Here is an 8,824-nt window from a genome sequence, read left to right on the forward strand (position 1 = left end):
CTAAGAATGCTTTGTAGTAGAGCATTTAACACAAAATCCAGGGAGGGGCCAGCTGAGTATAAGGCTGTATCATCTGCATATAAATGGATGAGAGAGCTTCCTACTGCCTGAGCTATGTTGTTGATGTAAATTGAGAAGAGCGTGGGGCCTAGGATTGAGCCTTGGGGTACTTCCTTGGTGACAGGCAGTAGCTGAGACAGCAGATTTTCTGAGAGAGATAGTTAGCAAACCAGGCCAAAGACCCCTCAGAGACACCAATACTCCTTAGCCAGCCCACAATAATTTGAATGGTCTACCATATCAAAAGCTTTGGCCAAGTCAATAAAAATAGCAGCACAATATTGCTTCTACTCAAGGGCAATGGTGACATCATTGAGGACCTATAAGGTTGCGTTGCCACATCCATAACCTGAGCAGAAACCAGATTGCATACCCGAGAGAATACTCGTTTTCCCAACACTTTTGATAAACAGGGCAAAATAGAAATAGTCCTATAACAGTTAGGATCAGCTTGATCTCCCCCTTTAAATAAAGGACGAACTGTGGCTGCCTTCCAAGCAATGGAAACCTCCCCAGAAAGGAAAGACAGGTTAAAAAGGTCGGAGATAGGCTTTGCGATGATGGGGGCAGCAACCTTAAAGAAGAAAGGGTCTAAACCATCTGACCCAGATGTTTTTTGGGGGTCAAGTTTAAGGAGCTCCTTTAGCACCTCGGACTCAGTGACTTCCTGCAGGGAGAAACTTTGTAGCGGGGCAGGGGTAAAAGAGGGAGAAGCATCAGGGATAGTCGCATTAGAAGGGGTGCGAGATGAGGAATTTTTGGACGGGCAAGGAGGCATGGCTGAGTCAAATAGGAATCCTGACTTAATGAAGTGGTGATTAAAGAGCTCAGCCATGTGCTTCTTGTCAGTTACAATCACATCATCAACATTAAGGGACAAGGGCAGCTGTGAGGAGGAGGGTTTATTCTCCAGGTCTTTATCCATTTTCCAGAACTTCTTGGGGTTAGACCCAGAGAGAGAGAAGTGCTCCTTAAAGTAACTAACTTTGGCCTTCCGGATAGCCTGAGTGTGCTTATTTCTCATTTGCCTGAATGATAGCCAGTCAGCCTGAGTATGCGTGTGCCTTTCGCCAAATGCAATTCTTGACGTGGAGTAACTCTACAAGATCACGGTCGAACCAGGGGCTGAACCTGTTTTTAATTCTCATTTTCTTTATGGGTGCGTGTTCAATACTACAGAAAATATTTTAAAAAGTAGGTCCAAGCATCTTCGACATGATTACATTTAAGTTAATGTTCTTGGAATGTTCTCTAACTGGTTTGCCATTGGGATTGTACTCAAATAGTCCAGAAAACATTAAACGTTTTTCTGTGGGAATTTCAGTAATTCATCATAAAGTTTTTTTACAAGTTTCCTCATGGTTCTATTTAAAGTCATGTTCTCAGAACGTTCGGAAACAATGTTTTTCAGCATAATGTTTTCTACAGGTTTCCTGATGGGTCTATTTAAAGTCATGTTCTCAGAACGTTCAGAGAACGTTAACAACATTCTGTGGGAATTTCAGTGTCATCATAACGTTTTCTGCAGGTTTCCTAATGGTTCTATTTAAAGTCATGTTCTCAGAACGTTCAGAAACAACATTCTTCTGTGGGAATTTCAGTACTTCATAACATTGTCTGCAGGTTTCCTCATGGTTCTATTTAAAGTCATGTTTTCAGAACATTAGGAAAACTTTCCATAAAAAAACAGTAACATTCAGAGAACGTGCTAAGAATGTTATTTAAAATATATACATTCTGTTCTCAGAGTCAACAAAACTCTACTATGGAGCGATTTCAGTGCCAACATGTGTTTGAAGTTCATAATTTTTCATTTTTATTAGGATATTGAATTTTAATGGAATATTTTTGAATTTGTAATGCACAAATTGAATTCAAATTGAACTTGAATTTCATGATTTGAAATGGAATTGAGTGAATATTGTATTCAGTTTAATTAAATATTTATGTATTCAGTTTCAGTATGGTAGATATTGCATTCATTGTCTGTGTATCAAGTTTACAAACTATAATTTTTAGTTGATCAAAGTTTCACATATTCAACTTCTCAGATGCATTGAGATTCAGTTTAAGTTCAGTTCTATAAATTCAGATTCAAAACCATTGAGCTATAATAAGAACTAGACAGCCTCCAAGATGGTCGGATGTTTTTTTTCTCAATGTAATCTACTGACGGTTGCATATACCGGATTCGTGGGTGCTGACATCTTGCTAGTTCAGGTTTGAGGAGCCAATTAGTACATGGGCACTAGCACTGCAGCACGAGCTAAGAGCAGGGTCGTGGATCTGGATTACTGGGGGAGGGGAAATATGGTGGCACAAAGCACCACGCACACAACCACTGGAAACATGAACAACATTTTGTGTATGCAAGTAAGTTATTTGGCACTAACAGGACAGTGCTGTAGCTTGCTCTATATGTGCACGTCAGGAGACCATTGTATGATATTCTGTTTGACACAACGCAATTACGTTTTTGAAAACGTTATTAAAAACTTATGCAGTTAAGAAATGTCCATTTTACAAACCAAGCTCGTAATTTGAGTTGTGTCCCAATTAATCCGTTTAGCAATCAATACTGTCACCTTGTATCACATAATTAGCAAAAATATAGACATACACAGTATTTGATAAAAGATTTTTGTACTATTGGTTTCTCAACTTCACCAGGATTCTATAAGACACTCACATTATGTATAGCCAATGACATTGTGAAAAAAATAACTGCCCCAAGGGGTGAAATACACACAGAAATAGGCCAGGGCTATTATGTTTTATGTGAGGGTGGCTTACCCAGTGCTCCCCCAAACCCTGAAAAAAAAAAATGTGATAAGCACATTGCTTTGTCTATTTTCCCTCCACCAGCACCCTGGGTTGACGCAGGAGAAGACTAGTGAGCTTCAGCGGGACCTCCTGAAGGGCGAGGACATACAGGAGGAGTGGGATGGGAGTCCGCAGAGTATGTTGGGATGGAGCTGTCTGAGCTACTTGTTCATGTTGCTGTTAACTACTTGTTTTCTTTCTTGTTCTACACAAATACCATCTACACCTCCAGTGGTGTCAGGCTACATACTGATTGCTGCTGGTCCATTGTCCTTTAACATTGTAGCCCTGAGGGACACAATTACAGGAAACAATTACAGATTTGTCTGAGTTACAAATAAATAATATTGTAAAAACCTGCAAGCTTTATGAAATACACACAAAAGGTTAAAATACAATAGCTAAAGGATTAATGAATTAGTCAGTTTTGCTGGGTGGCCCATGGGCCGAATCAAGCGCAGATTAAGCAATGTCTGTTGTCCCCTCCAGAAATTGGACACTGATGAGCTGAGCTGGTGATCCCTCCTCTGCACCTGGGGGCATAGTTTCCATCAACAGGGCAGAGATACCATCAGCCTGAGAAAGGAGGAGGATATGGTCAGAGGGAGAGGGGCTGGGAGATAAGGGGTTTCCCTAGCCATGTGTGTCAAAATATATTAGATGGGAATTATTGTGACTAGACTACATCATTGTAAGTCAAACACTTGTGCAACTAGAGAGATAACACATTCCCTATGTTTACCTACTGAACTGCTTTGTGTAGGGGGTTGAAGGCTTACTTGTCAGTGGCGTTCACACGGGCATTGAACTTGATCAGGAGGGCCACAATATGCGTGTGCTGTAGAGGAGAGACGTGACAGAGGAAAGAAGAGACAGGAGAGGAGCGAGAGAGACCCGAGGACATGATTTAACATCCTCATGACTTGCCCAATGACATCCACACTAATAAATATGAAGACTTTTCACTAGCTCTTTCATCACAGTATGGGTGATGCTATTTTATGTGATGGATGGTTTTCTGGAAGGTTTTGTAAACTAAAAACAATGCATACAATGTCTTCTAAAGCCTGCTGACATCCAAGCTATTACATAGGCCACAATGTCACAGCGTATATGTTTTGTTTGCATTTTGTCTATGTAAAAACTTTATGGCAAACCATACAGAGTGAGTCTGTATGGCCTGATGTAATCGTTGTAGTGACTCACTCTGTATGAGGCTGTGTTGTGCAGGGAGATGAGGCCTGATTGTTGTCATCAGCCCCGTGCTTTAGGAGGGCAGCATCTCCTTCCAGCAGGACCTGGCTGCCCGTGTCCAAAGACAAGCTATCATAGTTCTTCTTGGTGGGGATACACAGAGATAGAAGATGTATGTAAAGCATTTTATGTAAAAAGTTACCGTTACACATATTGCACGGTACTGACTAGAAGAAGAAGAAAAAAAGAAGCAACCTAGTTGCCTTCAGTCAATCAAACAATAATTTTTCAAGGGCTAATATGAAAGGCACAGGAAGGAAGACTAACCTTGAGCATCAGCAGATCTTTTGGCTATTTGCCCTTGGCTGCAGCCTCAAAGAGAGGGTTGAAATTCCACAGGTCAGCTATGTTGACCAATGCCCCGTTTCTCACCAGCAGCTCAGTGACCTCATTGTGACAGTAGGAGCAGACACACAGGGACACTACAACACAGAACATTTAATTTACTGGATGTATTTAGTGCAAAACTAAATTCATTGATAAAGATGTATTCAATCAATGCACTCAAAGACATTAGGGTCAGACAGCTAGTAGGGTGTACTAGTCAGACAACACCTACACACATGTGGATAGTAAAATAAAAAAATGATCTTTGCATTTATAACCATCATGCTCTACTACTGTACCCATGATTTTCTGCACAGTTTGTCTGTCTCGGGTTCCTCTCTGCTCAGCAAAGGTGTGGGAACTTTGCCTGGTGACATCAGCAGCCTGCAGCTCCACTGTAGTCAGCTAGGCAAAGTCTCTGGAGCTCTGGCGACAGGTCAAAAATCAAATCAAATGTATTAGTCATATACACGTGTTTAGCAGATGGTGATGGAGGTGTAGCGAAATGCTTCTGTTTCTAAACTCAGCAAAAAAAGATGTCCCTTTTCCAAGACCCTGTGTTTCAAAGATAATTCATAAAAATCCAAATAACTTCACAGATCTTCATTGTAAAGGGTTTAAACACTGTTTCCCATGCTTGTTCAATGAACCATAATTAATGAACATGCACCTGTGGAACAGTCGTTAAGATACTAACAGCTTACAGACGGTAGGCAATTAAGGTCACAGTTATGAAAACTTAGGACACTAAAGAGGCCTTTCTACTGACTCTGAAAAACACCAAAGAAAAATGCCCAGGGTTCCTGCTCATCTGCTTGAACATGCCTTATGCATGCTGCAAGGAGGCATGAGGACTGCAAATGTGGCCAGGGCAATAAATTGCAATGTCCGTACTGTGAGACGCCTAAGACAGCACTACAGGAAGACAGGATGGACAGCTGATCGTCCTCGCAGTGGCAGACCACTTGTAACAACACCTGCACAGGATCGGTACATCCGAACATCACACCTACGGGACAGATACAGGATGGCAACAACAACTGCTCGGGTTACACCAGGAACGCACAATCCCTCCATCAGTGCTCAGACTGTCCGCAATAGGCTGAGAGAGGCTGGACTGAGGGCTTGGAGGCCTATTGTAAGGCAGGTCCTCACCAGACATCACCGGCAACAACGTCGCCTATGGGCAGAAACCCACCGTCGCTGAACCAGACAGGACTGGCAAAAAGTGCTCTTCACTGACGAGTCACGGTTTTGTCTCACCAGGGGTGATGGTCAGATTCACGTTTATCGTCGAAGGAATGAGCGTTACACCGAGGCCTGTACTCTGGAGCGGGATCGATTTGGAGGTGGAGGGTTCGTCATGGTCTGGGGCAGTGTGTCACAGCATCATCGGACTGAGCTTGTTGTCATTGCAGGCAATCTCAACGCTGTGCATTACAGGGAAGACATCCTCCTCCCTTCATGTGGAACCCTTCTTGCAGGCTCATCCTGACATGACAATGCCACCAGCCATACTGGTCATTCTGTGCGTGATTTCCTGCAAGACAGGAATGTCAGTGTTCTGCCATGGCCAGTGAAGAGCCCGGATCTCAATCCCATTGAGCATGTCTGGGAACTGTTGGATCGGAGGGTGAGGACTAGGGCCATTCCCCCCAGAAATGTCCGGGAACTTGCAGGTGCCTTGGTGGAAGTGTGGAGTAACATCTCACAGCAAGAACTGGCAAATCTGGTGCAGTCCATGAGGAGGAGCTGCACTGCAGTACTTAATGCAGCCATTGGCCACACCAGATACTGACTGTTACTTTTGATTTTGACCCCCCTTTGTTCAGGGACACATTATTCCATTTCTGTTAGTCAGATGTCTGTGGGACTTGTTCAGTTTGTCTCAGTTGTTGAATCTTATGTTCATACAAATATTTATACATGTGAAGTTTGCTGAAAATAAACGCATTTGACAGTGGGAGGACGTTTCTTTTTTTGCTGAGTTTAGATATTACTGCACTGTCGGGGAGCTAACAGCTTCACAACATATACCCCAAAATATACAAATCTAAGTAATGTATGGATTAAGAATATATATACACATATGTCAGAGCGGCATTGGACTAAGATAGTGGCATAGTATAGAGTACAGTATATACATATGGGATGGGTGATGCAATATTTACACAATTAAAGTGACTAAGATACCGTAGAATAGTATAGAGTACAGTTTATATATATATATGAGATGAGTAATGCAAGATACGGAGACATTATTAAAGTGGCTAGAGTTTCATGTCCTTAAAGTGGCCAGTGATTCCTAATCTATGTCTATAGGCCTGTTTTGCATGTTATTTTGGCATTAATACGTGTCACATATCAATTTGCACTTGGTACTTTGGGTCGAGGGTTGGCACCAACTCACGAAACCCCCGTTTCTCGACCGTGCAAATCGGGGCCATGTCTTTGCAGATGTAAGTTGTAACGGCAGCTGTTACCTCCTTCCATCTTCGTGATTCTTTGCCATATGGTGTGTGCCGCGAGCAAAAGCCTCTTACATCGCCTGAGTCGGGTGTTTGTTTTGAGCACTTGACTGTACTTTTTGGGGTCTCATCCGTAGACTCTTCGTACTGTTTCACATGATTCATGCGGAGGTGGTAAGAGGTTAGTGGTGTCTGAGCCTGTTGTCGGGACCGGCCTGCGGCATATTTTGCAGAGGACTGTTTTCTGGTCCGTGTCAGACATTTCATACCCAAACCACATCCATGCGACCGAAGTAGCCCCTCTTTTAGGTACGAGCTCCGTGTCTCCGCGCATTATGTCACGTGCACTCTCCGCCATGTTTGTTTGTGTTGCAAATTTCCTTCCACACGGCACGTAGTCGTCCAATTGACGGAAAATATTGCCGTAAAGAGTGTGATTTGCGACACAACGAAATAAACCATAGAAACGAAAAAAATTGACATGGAAGACAATTAATTGAAAAATTCAACTAATATTTTGGCCACAAATGTGATAACGAAACGGTCTTTTTATGAATTGTGAAAATTGACTTCTCTATGAGGGCATCTATTGGAATTGTCTTTCAGGGCTCGGTGTTAGTTAAACTGCAGTACCGCCAGTCTCCTCTGGGTACATGGGATGGCGTACTTCCAACCAGAAACCTGGCCTCTTGGTCCGAGTTTATAAATGGACCAATAGAAGTATAAACGGTGAGGGAGGAGTACCCTTTTCAAATCCAACAGTAATCTGTGCAACCCAGTCATTTAGTCAACATGGTTCTTCGCTCAGAAACACACAACATGTCTTTTCCATAAAGTGTATGTTCGAATTTTCAAACAAGTTATACTTGGGAAGGCAAATAAAGCACGTAGGCCTACGCAGTTTTTTTTTGTATTGTCTCATTGCTGCACCTCCCAAACAGGCTCAGGAGGCAAAGGTCGAGTCATGCGTCCTCTGAAACATGACCCGCCAAGCCGCACTTCTTAACACCCACCAGCTTAACCTGGAAGCCAGCCACACCAATGTGTCGGAGGAAACACGGTTCAACTGACGACAAAAGTCAACCTGCAGGTGCCCAACCCACCACAAGAGCGCAATAAGCCAAGTAAAGTCCCCCCGGCCAAACCCGAATGACGCTGGGGGTCCCTGATGATCTTCTTGGCCTTCCTGCAACAACTGGCATTGTAGGTGTCCTGTAGGGTTGGCAGTGTGCACCAATTGTGCGCCGCCCTATGGGAGTCCCGATCACAGCCAGATGTGATCCAAACTGGGATTGAACCTGGGTCTTTAGTGACGCCTCTAGCACTGTGATGCAGTGCCTTAGACCGCTGCCCCACTCAGGAGTCCCTGGCATATGCATTTTTATCACGAGAGCAAACACTTAAAAAAAACAGAATCCTATTTGTTACTCCACCTGGTTCACCTACATCACTGTTGTTTTGAGCCGATTTCGCTGTTGGCCAGAACAGGGTACCCAGATAAAAAATAAATTACTCTCGTAGCTCAGATAATTGAACCTGACAAGAGTGAGGACCTGAGGTGGCAGGTGCAGTGAAGACCACTGAGTTTGGGCCTCGTCATGATGACGACAAGGATGATTCTGGTCCAGTGGGAGTGAGATGTTTTGGAGAGAACGGATCCTTGCCTTCTGGCTGATCTATATGTGGTGTCAAGGTTGGTGGAGAAGAGGTTGGGGAATGTTTAATTGGTGAAAGTAACTTTTTGTGTTTCTTCCTTCCAGAAGGAGCGGGCACTCCGCACCACACGCCTCAGGACAAGACATGTGACTTGCTTTGTTCTCCTGAGCAGAGCGCCATTGAAAGGATTGATAACTGGAGTGGCGTTAAGTGTTGAGCAGGACCAACTGAAATGG

General features: G+C 43.4%; 1 long non-coding RNA gene across 2 annotated transcripts; it reads right to left on the bottom strand.

Annotated features, from left to right (window-relative positions):
• Positions 1-2,531: 2,531 nt before the first annotated feature.
• LOC115161284 (uncharacterized) lies at positions 2,532-7,619 on the bottom strand. 2 transcript variants are annotated; one of them, XR_003869229.1, is made up of 6 exons: positions 6,948-7,619; positions 4,764-4,890; positions 4,405-4,559; positions 4,090-4,217; positions 3,663-3,721; positions 2,532-3,459 (listed from the first exon to the last, which is right to left on the bottom strand). It is a non-coding gene; the product is annotated as an uncharacterized LOC115161284 (long non-coding RNA). The 2 variants fall into 2 exon arrangements; XR_003869228.1 differs by having other exon boundaries at positions 4,090-4,220; positions 6,948-7,609.
• Positions 7,620-8,824: the final 1,205 nt, after the last annotated feature.

This window comes from Salmo trutta, chromosome 24 (assembly GCF_901001165.1).
Source record: "Salmo trutta chromosome 24, fSalTru1.1, whole genome shotgun sequence".
Lineage (NCBI taxonomy): Eukaryota > Metazoa > Chordata > Actinopteri > Salmoniformes > Salmonidae > Salmo > Salmo trutta.